This window comes from Natator depressus, chromosome 8 (genome assembly GCF_965152275.1).
Source record: "Natator depressus isolate rNatDep1 chromosome 8, rNatDep2.hap1, whole genome shotgun sequence".
In the NCBI taxonomy this organism is placed as follows: Eukaryota; Metazoa; Chordata; order Testudines; family Cheloniidae; genus Natator; species Natator depressus.
In genome coordinates this window covers 1,561,389-1,576,923 of record NC_134241.1, presented here as the reverse complement: position 1 = coordinate 1,576,923, position 15,535 = coordinate 1,561,389, and the positions used below count along the sequence as shown (strand labels likewise).

At 57.8% G+C, this 15,535-nt stretch overlaps 1 protein-coding gene across 1 annotated transcript in view; it reads right to left on the bottom strand.

The window, feature by feature from the left end:
• The window catches only part of RNF44 (ring finger protein 44), a 32,499-nt gene extending 17,100 nt beyond the window's left edge, over window positions 1–15,399 (bottom strand). Inside the window, exon 1 of the mRNA XM_074960172.1 lies at window positions 15,311–15,399. The gene's annotated coding sequence lies outside the window, so the exon portion shown is untranslated. The remainder of the gene's footprint in view (window positions 1–15,310) is intronic.
• Window positions 15,400–15,535: the final 136 nt, after the last annotated feature.

Below are 15,535 nucleotides of genomic sequence, written 5' to 3'. Positions count from 1 at the left end.
GGGGGGGGCCGAACCCCTCCCCCCCGCCGCGCGGGGCACCCGGGCACGGCGTAACCAGGGGCAGCGGGTATCCTAGCAACCGTCGCCGCGCAGCGCGGGATGGGGCGGGATGGGATGGGGGCCTAGCAACCAGGGGCGCCGCGGGACCGGCCAGAGCCCGCGGGAGGCTGCTCCGGGCCCAGCCCGCCCAGCGCCCAAGGCCGGCCCCGCTCCTGAGCCCCCAGGCCCCGCTCCTGAGCCCCCCGAGCCCCAGCCCAGAGCCCCTCCCCCCCGCTCCTGAGCCCCGGCCCAAAGCCGGCCCCGATCCTGAGCCCCCAGGCCCCGCTCCTGAGCCTCGGCCCAGAGCCCCGGCCCCGATCCTGAGCCCCCAGGCCCCGCTCCTGAGGAGCCGGCCCCAATCCTGAGCCCCCCAAGCCGGACCCCGGCCCAGAGCCCCCCCCGCTCCTGAGCCCCCCGAGCCCCAGCCCAGAGCCCCCCCCCCCGCTCCTGAGCCCCAGCCCAAAGCCGGCCCCGCTCCTGAGCCCCCCGAGCCCCAGCCCAGAGCCCCCCCCCCCGCTCCTGAGCCTCGGCCCAGAGCCCAGGCCCCGCTCCTGAGCCCCCAGGCCCCGCTCCTGAGCCTCGGCCCAGAGCCCAGGCCCCGCTCCTGAGGCCCCCAGGCCCCGCTCCTGAGGAGCCGGCCCCAATCCTGAGCCCCCCGAGCCAGAGCCGCTCCTGAGCCCCAGCCCAGAGCCCCCCCGGCTCCTGAGCCCCCAGGCCGGGCTGGGGCTGGCTTCTCCCCGGGCGATTCTGTCGCCGTGTGGGGCAGAAGGGTTGGATCCTCTCCCTGCAGCCCCAGGACCCGTGCCCCACAGCGCCCCGGTGAGCGGCCCCACGGAGAGCCCCCAGGGCGGCGGGTTACCCAAGGCCAGGGAGCTGCGAGGAGGAGGAGGAGGGATACTGTCCTTCGGCACTGGACCGTGAGCATGTCCCAGCGTGACCCCAGCCACCCTCAGCCAGGCCTCTCTCCCCTGCACGATTTGCACGGCTTGGGCCTTGCATGATGACACGCGGCCCTGACAGGACTGAGCGGCCCACTGTCTGGGGACCGAGATGGAGGCAGTTCAGTTTATGGGCTAAATTTGACATCACCTAATCATGTGTTTTCCTCAAAGGTGAGTCCCAAATAAATACTAAAAAAAGAAAAGGAGGACTTGTGGCACCTTAAAGACTAACAAATTTCGTGCCACAAGTCCTCCTTTTCTTTTTGCGGATACAGACTAACACGGCTGCCACTCTGAAATAAATACTAGGCATTTTACAGTCCTTCCTGGTGAAAGCCAGAGACTGCACAATTGCTCCAGCTCCTGCTTAACTTCAAGAATCTCCCCATCTCACACCAGCACAAGCAACCAAGGGCAAGAGTGAAAAATACCAAGATCCTGGCTAAGGCCGACACGGCCCTTTTCTTGCACTGCACTAGTATTTCGGGAGCCAGTAATGGAGCTTCAGCTTTCACTGACGTTTTAAGGATGGCTTTAATCAGAGTCTTAGACTTTTTTTTTTTTTTTAATGTAGATGTTCATTGTTTCTGCATCAGGCTTTTCAGCCAAAGCCAGCAAGTTTTCATTTTAACCAGTCTGTCAGCTTCTTTGAATATAGTCATTTCTAGAGTTCAGAGTACCTTGAGGACATAGACATGCCCCTAAGTCCCCCTGCCAATCTGCAGTTTCACAACCATCTTTTCCTTTTCAGTTGTGTGAAAAAACCACAGAAGGGGACCTGAGTGCAGTGGAACTCATTACGCACCAAGTGCTGTTAAACACAGAGTAAACAAACAAATAAAATAAATCCCCCCTCTACTCTGGTATCTCAGATGCAGACAGAAGTGTTTGAACTGATGGTATCACGAACACTGACTGTTTACATTTTTTTGGCAACAGAAAAGTCCAATTGACATTTGGAAAGGCTTGTGGCTTTATACTGGAACAATGAGGGAGCACCGAACCCTACAAATATACAGGAGTTGCACCAGAAGCAAACTGAGGAAGGCCTGCGGTTTGTGCCTCAAGACCAGGGGAGCACGCCAAGAGACTGTGCTACTGACTGTCCACTGATCCTCTGGAAACTCACTCAGCTGCTCTGAGTCACACCAGGTACATAGTTAAATACCAGATGCTGTGTCCAAACTAAGCCTCCCTACTAATATAGAGGCATTTAATGGACACACTGAAAGTCCCAGTGAAGAAAGAGAACCAGCTTACAGCCATGATGTAATGGGAGGACTGTTCTACAGTCATGAAAACATCCCTGTAAACTATGAACAAGGCAAAGGATTTGTGGAGCTAGTGAATGTATAGTGCCATCACTCTAAAAGAAACACTCCAAATGGTTACAACATTTTAACCAGTCAGGAAGGCAGCAAGCAAATCAACACAGGTGGCCAGGTCACTCCTGACATCACAATCCCATCAATACCGCACAGTCCAGAGTTCACTCGAGACAAGCTAGGTTTCAAAAACAGCCAAAATATTTTAGTGGTTCCAATTCCGGATCAAGACAAACTTCCGAAAACATGATGGAGACCACGTACCTGAGACACCCCTGGCGGTTCTACTGAGCAGCACTGGGCCCTCTGTCATCAGGTCCCTGTCCAAGCCCCCTACGGCAGATAGCCTCATTGCTCAGTATCCCCACCATCTTCATGTGTCATTCACACCAAACAGAACCCCAGCAAATAGCATTCATGATAGACAGAGAGCTGGGAAGGGTCAGGGGACAGTTCAAGTACCCTGCAGCAGGCAGATCTGTAGAACTGTAGCAAAGATTTAACCATTACTCTTGGGGTAGGCACCCCACTAAACATAATGGTGTCCACTGCCAGCCATGCGACCTTCCAATCGGCAGTTTCTGTCTAAACTGGGTACATACTTGCGGAGCCAGAGAACATATGTTCCCACCCCTCCCATGGGAGCTTCATTACTGAAGTGAATTTAGTGCTGATGAAAGGTACGCGAGCGGCAGCCAGAGGGAGCAAAGGCCTCTAACCGACCTCCAGGGCAGGTGCGAACAGCAGGCATGTAAGTTTCACGCGTATTCACCAACATACCGCACGCTGCCCTGGAGGTCAAGGGAGTTCAGCCTCTGTGCTCCCATTCTACCCTTGGCTTCTGTGCCGAGGCGGCCAACAAGTACCAGCAACTTTGCAATGTGGAGATCGGCTCAGCAGGTAGTGGGGCCCTCAGCCTCTCTCACCTCTGCCCCAGCAGATGATCAGAGGGCAGCAACTTTTGGTCAGTACTGAGCTGGGCTGGGAGAAATTCCAGCACCAATCACAAGGGCCCCAGTCTCCTTCCCCAGCCTTCTTTATTTAATCTGACCCACACCTTGCTTGTAAGTCTGTGACTTGCCTCAAGACCCACCATTCCCACAGGCTGTGCTCACGACAGCACACCACAGCCTTTGGGAGCTCACCACGCAACTCTTACCATGCTGACCAATTTATTTGAGCATGAGCTTTCGTGAGCTACAGCTCACTTCATCGGATGCAGTTGATAGATTTCCACTCCATACGGCTAAATGCAGTGCCTTGCATAATGACAGGTTTCAGAGTAACAGCCGTGTTAGTCTGTATTTGCAAAAAGAAAAGGAGTACTTGTGGCACCTCAGAGACTAGCCAATTTATTTGAGCTAGCTCACGAAAGCTCATGCTCAAATAAATTGGTTAGTCTCTGAGGTGCCACAAGTACTCCTTTTCTTTTTGCAAATACAGACTAACTCGGCTGTTACTCTGAAATCTTACCATGCTGCGGCTGTGCATGCCAACGCTTCCTCCAAGGAGACGTCACAGGCCCTCATCGGCTGCTTTGCAGCGTGAGTAAATACACAGCCTGTCCTCTCCCTGGTCGCCTAAATCCAAACCTCCCGGAGTCCAACCTCTTTAAGACACCATCTGCTGCTGCAGACATGTACCGCTTCCCATGACCTAGATATAGGTCAGGTCTGTAGTAGGATTAGATTGGGTGGGCTCAAATAGCTCAGTGCATCTCCCTTAAGAATTCTCTTCCCTGATCCTCCCCAAAACCTGCTGGCTGCTAACAATTTTTGCTCAGGCTCATTTTGGTTTCTTCTCCAGGAGCAGAAAGCGGGGAAAAAACCCTTAGCAGCCAACAGCCAGGCTCAGAAACTGCCTGTCCAGAAAGCAAACAAAGCGGTCGGCTACCCAAGCCCATAAATCCTTCCAGGTATGTCTACACTGCACTTAAATACCCACGGCTGGCCCGTGTCAACTGACTCGGGATTGTGGGGCTTGGGCTAAGGGGTTGCTTAACTGTGGTGTAGATGTTCAAGCTCTCAGACCCTCCCGGGGTCCCTGAGCCCAAATGTCTACACTGCAGTTGAACAGCTCCAAGCCCCATGAGCCCAAGTCAGCTGCCAAGGGCGAGCCACGAGTTCTTATCTGCAGTGTAGACATACTCCTAGAGCGCGCAGGGCAGAGATGCTCTTCCTATCCCAAGACCTGTCACAAGCTCCAGGGGCTGCACCAACGCAGCCTTGCTTAGCTGCCCCAGGATAAGCCACTTCCCCCACAGTGCTCCCTCTCCACTCAACTTGGTGCAGTGATCTTCCCTGACAGTACAGGCAGGACGCCTCGGCTTTGACTGCCCACCTCCCACACACCCCCAAACTGACAGCTGCAGCAGTACTCACAGGACAGACGTTAATATGAAAGAAAAAACCCACAAGCTCCCCCCACACACACATACACCTTCTCTTTCTTCACTTGCCCCAAGGTCACCATATCCCTGTGGCCTGGGACTTTGTGTCCCCAGCAAGTCAGACACTGCAGCAGCCAGCTCTGACCTGGGTACTTGCACAGCAAGGGGAACCCCTCGTTCTTGTGTTTCAGGAGGGTCCATGCATGCAGAGCCACAGAGCCAGTCTGCTTGTGCCAATATATTTTTATTCGATTTGAACATACCATGGACCATGCTGCCTGGAGGTCGCTCCAGCAAACAACTCCCCATCCCAGTGTCTGCAAAGGGCTGGGAGAGGTCTCCTCCCCCCTTGCCACGCCACGTCACAGCAACCCTCTTTCTAGGGAATTCCCTATGCCATGCGGCCCCGAGACTGTTCTCATTTACACTAGGGGCCAACACCAGCCTCTGAAACAGCCTGGCACCTCTCATTCTGTGCTGTGCCCCCCTTTGTTACCCTCCAGAATCGGGACCCATTGCCATGTTCTAGAGCAGTGGTTTTCAGACTGCGGGTCGCAAACCAGAAATGGGAGACACGGGGTTGCGGCGGCTCTGGTCAGCACTGCCAACTGGGCCATTAAAAGTCACGTTGGTGGTGCTGCCCGGCTACGGCAAGCTAGTGCTTACCTGTTCTGACACCACGCTGCGTCCCCGGAAGCGGCCAGCAGCAGGTCTGGCTCCTAGGCAGGGGGACCATGGGGCTCCGCACGCTGCCCCTGCCCCAAACACCAACTCTGCACTCCCATTGGCCAGTTCCCAGCCAATGGGAGCTGCGGGGGGGCGGTGCCTGTGGGCAAGAGCTGCATGGAGTCACTTGTGCGCCTCCACCTAGGAGCCGGACCTGCTGCTGGCTGCTTCCGGGGTGCAGCATGGTCCGCAGTGCCAGGACAGGCTGGAAGCCTGCCTCTGCACCCCCGCTGCGCCACTCACCGGGAGTCTCCCAAGGTAAGCCCATGCCCCAATCCCCTGCCCCAGCCCTCAGCCCCCACAAAACCCGGAGCCCCTTCCTGCACCCCAAACCGCTCATCCCCAGCCCCACCCCAGAGCCTGCACCCCCAGCCCTGGCCCCCTCCCACACCCCAACCCTCCTGAGCCAGCCCAGAGCTCCCTCCCACACCCTGAACCTCTCATTCCTGGCCCCACCCCAGAGCCCTCACCCCCATACCCCAACCTTCTGCCCCAGCCCTGAGCCCCCCTCACACCCAAATCACTCATCCCCAGCTCCATTGGGTCACAGGCATCAACAATTTTCTTCAACTGGGTCACCAGAAAAAAAAAGTTTGAAAAACTCTTCTCTAGAGTGCTGTGTGTCCATGTACCCACCCTTTGACTCTAGCCTGAACATTACCTCCCAGGCGTCAGAAAGGACAGAATGCTTTTCCCTATCACCCCCTCCTTGGTGCTTCAGAGTGAGCGGCTCTGGGGCAAAGAGCTGGATCTCAGATCCCGCTCACAACAGAGTCCCCAAGACAGTTCACTGTACACATCCGTCTGGCTCTCACAGCATTTGCAAGACAGCCTTGGGCTAGTGCCTAGGAAGTAAAGTGAGGCTGCGAAGCCTAGTCTCACTGCTCAAGCCGAGAAACCCCAAGAGCGAGAACCGCATCAGTGGTGAAAAGTAATTTTGTTACAAGTGGAAACACTACGTAGCCACCTAGGGCGCTAGAAACAAAGTGAGGAAGTTGGTTTGGGGTTTTTTTTAAGCATCAAGCCTTTCCTTTGACTCTGTCCCTTTAAAGGGATGTGGACAACTGGAAATCTAATCATTTCCAAAAATGAGCCGACAGTAGTTCCACTGGAGACACCTGCTCCAACAGGATCTGGGATTTTCAGAGCCTACTTCTCCTTTTGCCCCAAATTTTCATTTGCACTTTGCTGAGAGCGCGCGGCACGCAGACAGCCGGCTCTAAGGGCCACGGGATAATACGACACACAAAGTGCTGTCACATGCACCCTGGAACCTCACAAACACAGCGGAGAAGTAGGGCGGCTCCTGTGCTCTCGGTTACAGCCCCCTCAGGTATGTGCAGCGCTGCCAGCGCCCCTTTAGCCAGCGCTGCTGCACCGCTGGCAACAGAGACACTCAGGGCACAGGAGCCGTCCAGCCCTAGGGACAGCTCCTGCCAAAGGACCTCGATGGTTAGCCACATTCCCCGCAGCGCTGCCAGCAAGAGCAAAGCACCTCAGACACTCCGAGCCAAAAGCAAACATGGACAGCCGGCCAGATCCAGGATGGCAGGGAAAATGTATGTGCTGGGGGCAGGGAGCAGAGATGGGCTGGCACAGAGGTCCTGGCTGCAATGTTAAGCGGGGATCAGGGTCTGGTTCCTCATTTCCCTCAGCTGGTTGGGTCTCGGTCTCATCCAGGGCTTCAAGCAGCGCTCCTCTGCGATGAGCAACTAGAAACGGCCCTTTCTCACTCGCAGATTGGGCCCGCCCCCCATGATACACATGTGTCCGAGTCAAAAGTTCACACAGCTTTTTACTGCCGTGAGCCCTGCTTCGCTCAGAGAGAATCTGTCCCTCCTTGCTGGTCACTGAGCTCCAGGAAATGACACCTGTGCAAAGCCACTGAGGACCCCAGGTGCGAGAGGGAGGCAGGGCTTGGACTGTAGGTGCTTTATTCATCGGGACAGCACACAGTGGAAAGAGTGCGGACTGAGTTTGCAGGGCTGGCAGTTCCCAGAATTTGCCCTGGTGAACTGAGCACATTTGCTTTAGAAATCATGGGCACCCAACCGTGGAACCCCGCTCCCGTCCTCCCTCCATCCGAGACAGATGCTTTGCAGAGCAGGACCACGCCATGAGGAGAGCCCTACAAAACACCTCTCCAGCCACTCTGAGCTGCCATGGCTGGGCCAATGCTGTAGAACAGTGACTCTGAGTGGCAGACGTCACCCTGGGTCTGCGCGGGGCAAATACCCTACGTATTGAGAGCACGACGCGGATGTGGGCGTTTTCTTTAGGAAAAAACTGGAAATTCCAAGTTAGAGCAACACCTAACCCTTCCCCGCCCCACGCGCGCACACACATTTTTCAAAGCACAGAAATGCCAAGACAGGGTGCCTTGGGTGACCCCCTAACTCCCCGCCATGGCCCTTCCCTGAGGGGAGCCAGCAATTCACAACCAGCCTCATTCCCCAAACACAAGGCAGTTGCAGATTCCTACTGCCCCAGCGCACACGCCAGCCCACGAGCCCTCGAGATTCAGGCCTTTGCCAGCTCCGGAACCACGGGCAACAATTCACCTCTCCTCAGAGAAATACTGCATGCCAATTGGCACACAGCTTGTGGGTCTCTGGGCAAAGCGGAGGTCCCGTGATCGTGACTGGTGACAGCGTTAACAGTTTGTATTGGACAGCCGTGTCTAAAAGCAGCTGCTCCCATGTGCAAGACTCCACCCAAACAGCACAGGGACAGTGGCTTCTCCACGCTTGCAGGACGCCCTGAGGCCAGATCAGCAGCAGAGACTGGGCGTTTGAGTCCAGCCAGCCAAGGTGTGGAGGGGGCAAAAACCGCAGTTTTAGGAGACCCCTTTCTTCCCCTTTATTGGAAAAGTCAGAACCCCACTTTTCTAGAGCCCGCCTAGCTCACTGCACGGGGCTGCTTTTCCTTCCCACCTTAATCCAGCCCCTGTGGGCCAAGGTTTTGGGCAGATCAGTCACATCCTAGCTGAATTAGGGGCACGTTCCGTATTGGCTTTTTAACAACAGGTGATTCTGCTTTAATCACAGAACCACTCGCACAGCCACCAAGCACTGCCCAGAACAGCCCACCAGGGCCATGCACCTGCAGGAAGAGCCCTCAGCCCCCCGGTAATCACTGCTGCATTCCTCTAACAGGGGTAATTCAATTCCCTATGAACTCTCTTCCATTTCAAACAAAACTCCATCACCCCAATTTCATTAGCTGTCTCTGGGCTCCCAGCCCAATCAGTTCCCCAGCACAGAGCCCATGGCCCACACAGGCAAAGCCACAGACACACTCCCGTCACAGCAGTAGCAACTTCCACTGCACAAATCACTGGGGATTTTAAAAGTCTCTTTCCCCTTTATTTGTTCCATGTGCTCCATGAATGGGAGCCATAAACCACGGCAGTCGAGGCAGCAGGTTTTACTGCTCCAGGGACCGCCACTCTACGCGCTGCTTTACAAGTCAGATGTAGTGGCTGCCATGAGCAGAGGACACACCATTCACGCTCCAGCACAGGGAGTGCCAGCACACGCACCACCCAGCACTCGCATGGGGCCAGCCAGCCTGGCCCTGGAGTGCTGAAGGGCACTGCTGGGGAATGCTTATTCCCACCAGGCGACCAGGTCTGCAAACACCAGGCGGGGAATCTAGGCATCAGCAAACACTGCACTGGGTAGGAAAGGCGCTGGCCTCAGCTGGATGCTGCTCTAACCTCATTGTGCAAGAACCGGAAGGTGCTCAGCTTGCAAACCGGAGAGCACAGCGGCACCGTTTCCTGCTGTTCCCCAGAGCTCTGCATCTGCCCTGCCGTGTGAGGCCTCTCCCTGTGAGAGCATGCCGCTCAGGTCACCGGACCTGCCGGGGGCTCCAGATGGCACTCACCGCTCCCTGGCAATCTCTCCTTTATTTACAGCGTGGGAGTTCCCGGCTCCCGCCAGCAGGTGGAGGGACCCTGCGGAGGAGCAGAGACCGGTGTGGAGACAGCCCCGACCTCATGCGTTCAGCTGTGCTGGACTTGAGCGCGAGCGCTCTCAATGGCCAAGAACAGCCCAGAGCTTCACGCTGTCCACGGGCCTTAGTGACTGCAGGCTCAGGGCACGCCTGGGGGACCGGCACTGTCCCGCCCCCTCCTCTGGGACCCCAGGGCAGCTGCCCAGGGGAAAGAGGAGGTGCTGCATGCACCCCCCCCGGGTACTGCCTCTTCTTTCTCAGGCTGAGAGGCCTTTCCCCTCACAATCCCAAAGCCACCAGGACTGACGAGATGGCCCAGAGGAAACCATGCCACCACCCACTTCCCACCCAGCTCCAAGCACTTCGAGCAGCGCCAGCCCCCAGAGAGGCAGATTCCACTCAGCCCACACGACTTGGTTCTCTCTACTCCCTTGGCTCCCGACCGACTCCACTTCCCCAGCCCAGCAGCCCTTTCATTAAGTCCGTTTCAACAGAAGACCTTTGTGGTTTTGCTCAGCCCTGCTGAGCAAGAGCTCCGAGTTCTCCATGTGGCCGTACAGATACCAGCCCCAGCCACCACACGGCACCAACTCCAAGATCAGGGCACATGCTCCTGGGGAAGCAAAAATGCCTAATCAATAGTCAGAGGCAGCCCACGTGCAGGGTTGCCAACCCTCCAGGATTGTCCTGGCGTCTCCTGGAATTAAAGGTTAATCTTTAATTAAGGATTATGTCATGTAACAAAACCTCCAGGAATACGTCCAACCAAACTGACAACCCTACCCATGACAACCCTACCCACGGCAGTAACAAAATAAGAGACGCAGGGGTTTCTGCCTTGGGGACGGCCCAGCCCGGCAGTTTCTAGCTCCCTGCCCTGGTGCTTTGCTCTGACCAGATGCAGAATGTCCAAACAAAGGAATCGGGTGGGGCCAGGTGCCCTTAAGCCAAACTACAGCTGCCAGCCACCTAAGCCCCAAAGAGCTCGCTAGCCAGCATCACCTTCACGCTCCATTCAAACATTGCCAGAGGGCCAATCGGAGCCAGTCCTGGCCATGGTCTGTGCCAGGTGGGCACCCAGCCACTAGGATCCTACTCATCTCACATAGGTTCCCAAGCAGATGGGGATCACCACTGGTCACTGCTGCTCTGGGCTGGATTCAGGTTGGGGGAGAAAGGCTCCCTATCCCATCACCAGCTCCCCCAGGAGGGGAACAAGTCGCTCACAAGAACCTCCCGCCCTCACCACGCTCTCCTGGACTCACCCAGGAGAGACTCCTGCACCGATCCCACCAGAAGTGCCACCTGAGGGCCTGCGCTGCCCCTTGGAAACAAGATTCGAAGCGGGGCCAGCATTCATGTAAAAGCCCAAATCCCACCCCAAGAGACTCAGCTGCACAGAGGGCAGCTTCCCATGGCGAGGCTGGCTGCAAAGCAAACACCCAAAGGTGACAAACAAAGGCACCTCAACCAGCTTGCTGCATTAGTCGTATTTTTAGACACCGCTATGAAGCCGGCCTTATTATTTTCATAGCAATGTGCATAATTACCCACAAAGCACTGCAGTGGCATAAGAAACCAGCTCACTCTCCCTCTGACAAGAGCTAGTAAAGGGCAGGCCTGCATCAATTCTGTACTCCTATTATCCTGAGAAGGAGGGGCTGGGGAAACTGAGGGGTGCAGAGCTAGTGCAGAGTGTGAATCACAGGGACCAAGAGTTGGTCCTCTCGAGCTCATCCTCATCCAGGAAGCCTGGGCGGGATGGTGTCCAGACACCAGGCTGCATGCCTCCCCAGGATGAGGTGCCCCCGTTCAGCCTGAGAGACGGACATCCTGGGGCGACTCAGAGGACAGTGGCAGTTTGACCTCCTCCTCTTCTCTTGGGTCAGTGCTTGTGGGCCGCCCAGGAGGAGTCTGTCTGCAGGGCGGGCTGGGAGGGGGAGCTCCGTGCATGGGGGCAGCAGGCACACAGACAGGAGTGAGAGTCAGGCAGCGAGGCTGGCATCATTACCACAGCAACGTGGGACACTACCAGAGACAGGACCCAGGAGGTGGCCATGGAGGTGCGGACAATGGGTCAAAGGGGCTATGGGAATCGCCCCAGCCTGTCACATTAGCAGCTCTGGGTTTGGGCAGACTGCAGGGAGAGCCAGGAGGCCAGAGAGCGCAGCGATTATGGCAAGCAGGTCCAACAAGCATTTCAGCTGCCAGAGTGGAGAGGAAGAATCCGATTTTCAGGATGTGGCGGAGGAAGGAGCCGGGGGAGCGTGATGATTCCTTCAGCCTGGGGATGGCAGCGCTGCCCACAACAGAGGGGACAGGGCAGAGCGGTTGGCAAGAACAACACAGCGCTTCTGCTTTGGCACCATTTAGCTCACACTGGCGACCAAGTTTAGCCAGTGGAATTTCCACTTCTAGAAAAAAACAGCCAGAATGATTTACTCTGCACATGGCCTGGGCCGGGCTCGCTAGAATCCACTGCTCATTGACTAGGCCTTTAAACACTGTATTTAATAAACTAATGACCTACACTTCTCTCCCCTCACCCCCCATGAGTCCCTAGGTGCGAACGGGGCTTTTCAGAACCCCCCCCCCCCATACACCGCATACAAGTAATCAGAGAACTATGGATGGATGCTGGCTGCAAAGTGCGTTATATCCCCTGGCAGGCTAGAGAACAATTGCCCGGCAGTTTGTCTGTTGCGTTCCATGTATTTCTTTGTAAGCCTCGCTGCTAGTGGCAATGCTTGCCAAGTGCTTAGAACCAAGATTCCCACCACCACCACCCCCCCCCCCATCACGTCTGCTCCTTCGCCATTTGACAACACATTTTCCTGGGGTTTGAGTGGAGCTGAAAATTAGTAACTTCAGTAGAGAAAGCAAGTTCCCCCCAGCTCTGGGGTAAGAGCTCTTAGCGGACTGCTCCTGTTGAACCAGAAGAGGGAGCTCTGTGTTTCACCAGGTCTTGTACAAAGTGTCCTTTAAATTCCTCAGGGACGAAATGGGGGGGGGGGGGGCAGGGGGCGGTAAGTAAAGTTTGGAGACCCTTCCATCAGATGAGAACCAGTTTTAAAAGCTGGAGCTGAACTGGGGGTGTCACCCTAACCAACCTGCCTCCATAGGGAAAGGCCAGGCTGCCTCGAGCCTACAGAATGGGGGAGTCCGAGGGGCGGGGAGTCCTGTCGCCTCGCAGGGTAACCAGGTGAATAAGCGAACCCGGCTGAGCCATTTTTCAAAAACAGCCAGCCACAGCCAGGCTCAGCAGCCTGACAGAGGCTATCTGAGAACAGATCTGCAACTGGAAACGCAAGCCCTCCCTCAGTCATTTCTCTTGCAGAACCCTTTCAAGTAAAACAAGTCTGGAGTGTGCATCCTATTCAACTCTGCTACCAGGGCTGGCAGCTCTGCAGCTTCCGGCCTGCCCAGGGTCCATCGTACAGCCCCCACCCCCTCAGGGAGCTGCCCACTCACAGGGGTGGACCCAGCCTGGGAGAAAGGTGATCTCAGGTGCAGGGTTTACAGTGGCCGTGTTCACGGCACCCTGTCCTAGCACAGGCTTTGTCAGGAGCTGCAAGGAACATCGTAGCTACTTCCCCCAGCAGCATGGCTTAAGAGATGACATCATACTGGAGTGAATAAAGTCCAACTTAGGTCTACAATGCAGAGCTGCCGCCTGACAAGACTAAATCCCTACACTCAACGTGCCTACGGAGATGCAAGCCAGTCCTCTCGGAGCAAGGTTCTGCGCGCTGGGTCTAGGACCTGGGACCAGCACGTTACAGCAGAAGATGGCTACGTTGAACTCAGAGACCGAGCACCATGCAAGCTCCCAACACAGCCCCTGGCTGGGCAGTTTGGGACCCCTGTGCAGTATTCAACACCCCCCCAAAATGACCCCACACAAAGCCTCCTGTATGCAGGGCAGCACAGAGAGCCAAAGACACCTTGAAATCCACTAGGGACCTCGTGATGCCAGGGACGTGCTCCGATACCACGGTGATGGGTGCCAGGACAAAACCTGAAGTCCCCTGCAGCACTCAGAATCTCCAAGCTGCAGCCCGGCAGCAACACCCGAGAACTCGTGAGCCAGGCTGACTGGTCCCAATGTCTAAGCGGAGCAAAAGGCAAGGGCCAAACAAGCAGCTGAACTGGGCAGCCCGTCCCGAGGGGAGAGTGACACGAGAGGAAATGTGTTTAAAGAGGCAAGCCAGGGCTGTGCGGGCCCCCGGTGCCAAGCCAGCAATCCAGGGCAAGGGCCATCTGTCACTAGACACTTGTGCAGCACCAGTGCACTGGGGCTGCGACCTGGGTCAGGCCCTTTGGGGCTGCGTAGGAACACCTGATGATGATAATTCCACCTCCTTCGATCCCAACACTCCAGCTCTAGCTGCCAGCCCCAGAATCACCAGCAGGCCACAGTGGCCTGGGTCAGAATCCCTGCCCCAGGAGCCACTGGCTAGCAGCCCTGGTCCGACAGCCTGCAGCAGGGGCATGCAGCAAGAGTCAGCAGACTGTCCAAGCTGAGCTACGCTAGTACATGGCAGTAAGAGCCCTTGGCCTAGCTCAGCTTGCCATGTGGCTCGTTACCACCTCCCATCCGCCAGCCAGAGGCTTCTCCCCTTTTACGGGGGCTGAGGTAACCAGCCTCTACAGATAGACAGAGTAACCTCAATGCACCCCCAGCCCCAGGCACTGCCTCCCCCTGGTCCCCTTCCCTGCTGCGCCAGGCGCTGCCTACACCTGGACCCCTCCCCCTGCAGCCCCTTTGCGCTATACCCTGATCCGAACAAAGCCACCACCAGGGACCCTGCCCCAACTTCACACAGCCCTGCACGGCAGGGACCTTCCCTGCAACGCCAGCCCCCTGCCCGGGAGCACCTGTCCCCGCATCCCAGACAGCAGAAGAGAGATAAACCCATTGATCCACCCCCCACCCCCTTCCTGCCCTCCACACCCACGACCACGGGCTCTGCCTGTCGGCCGGAACCTGGGACTGGACGACAGGGGACGGATCACTCGGTAATCGCCCTGTTCTGTTCACTCCCTCGGAAGCACCTGGCACTGGCCGCTGTCAGAGACAGGACACAGGGTTGATAGGACCACTGGGCTGACCTAGTGTGGCCGCTCTTACGGTCTGCCTCCCCGGGCCCACCCCCCCCTGCACCGGGCTCTGTGTGTGTGTGTGTGTGTGTGCACCTGCCCCCAGCCCACACCCCCAGCACCGGGCTGTGCCTGCGGACACCCCCACGACCCACCTCCCAGCACCGGGCTGTGCCTGCGGACACCCCCCCCCCCACCGGGCTGTGTGTGTGTGTGTGTGTGCGCGCGCACCTACCCCCCCCCCCAGGCTGTCTGTGTGTGTGTGCGCACCTACACCCCCCCCCCAGGCTGTCTGTGTGTGTGTGCGTGAACCTCCCTGCAAGGCCAACACTGGGCTGTGTGTGCAGACCTCCCCCGCCCCCCTGCACCCGGCTGTGTGTGTGCGCGCACCTGCCCCCCAGCCCACACCCCCAGTACCGGGCTATGCCTGCAGACACCCCCACGACCCACCCCCCAGCACCGGGCTATGCCTGCACCTACCCCCCCCCCCCAAGCCGTGTGTGTGTGTGTGTGTGTGTGTGCGCGCGTGAACCTCCCTCCAAGGCCAACACCGGGCTGTGTGTGCAGACCTCCCCCGCCCCCCTGCACCGGGCTGTGTGTGTGTGTGTGTGTGTGTGTGTGCGCGCGCGCACCTGCCCCCAGCCCACACCCCCTGCACCGGGCTGTGCCTGCACCTACCCCCCGGTGCGTGTGTGCGCGTGCGCGCACCCCCAGCCCACACGCCCCCTGCACCTCCCCCCGCCGCCCCGGGCTCCCCCCTCCAGAGCCCGCAGGCCCCTGGCCAAGCCGCCCCACGGGGGGCAGCGAGCGAGGCCGCCGCCCGGGGTCCCTACCTGCCGCCGGCCGGCCGGGCTCAGCCCGCTCGCATGGCCCGGGCGCTGGAGCCCGCGGGCGCGGTGCAGCTGCCTGGCGCTGGCTCCTCGGGCCCAGCGCTCAGCCCCGCCCCATGGTGCCGCGGCCCCCCCGGGCCGCCGCCGATGGAACCGGCCGCGCCGCACGCAGGAGCAGCCTCCCCCCGCGGCACGAATGGACCAGTCCGCGGCCCGCTCCACCAGGGC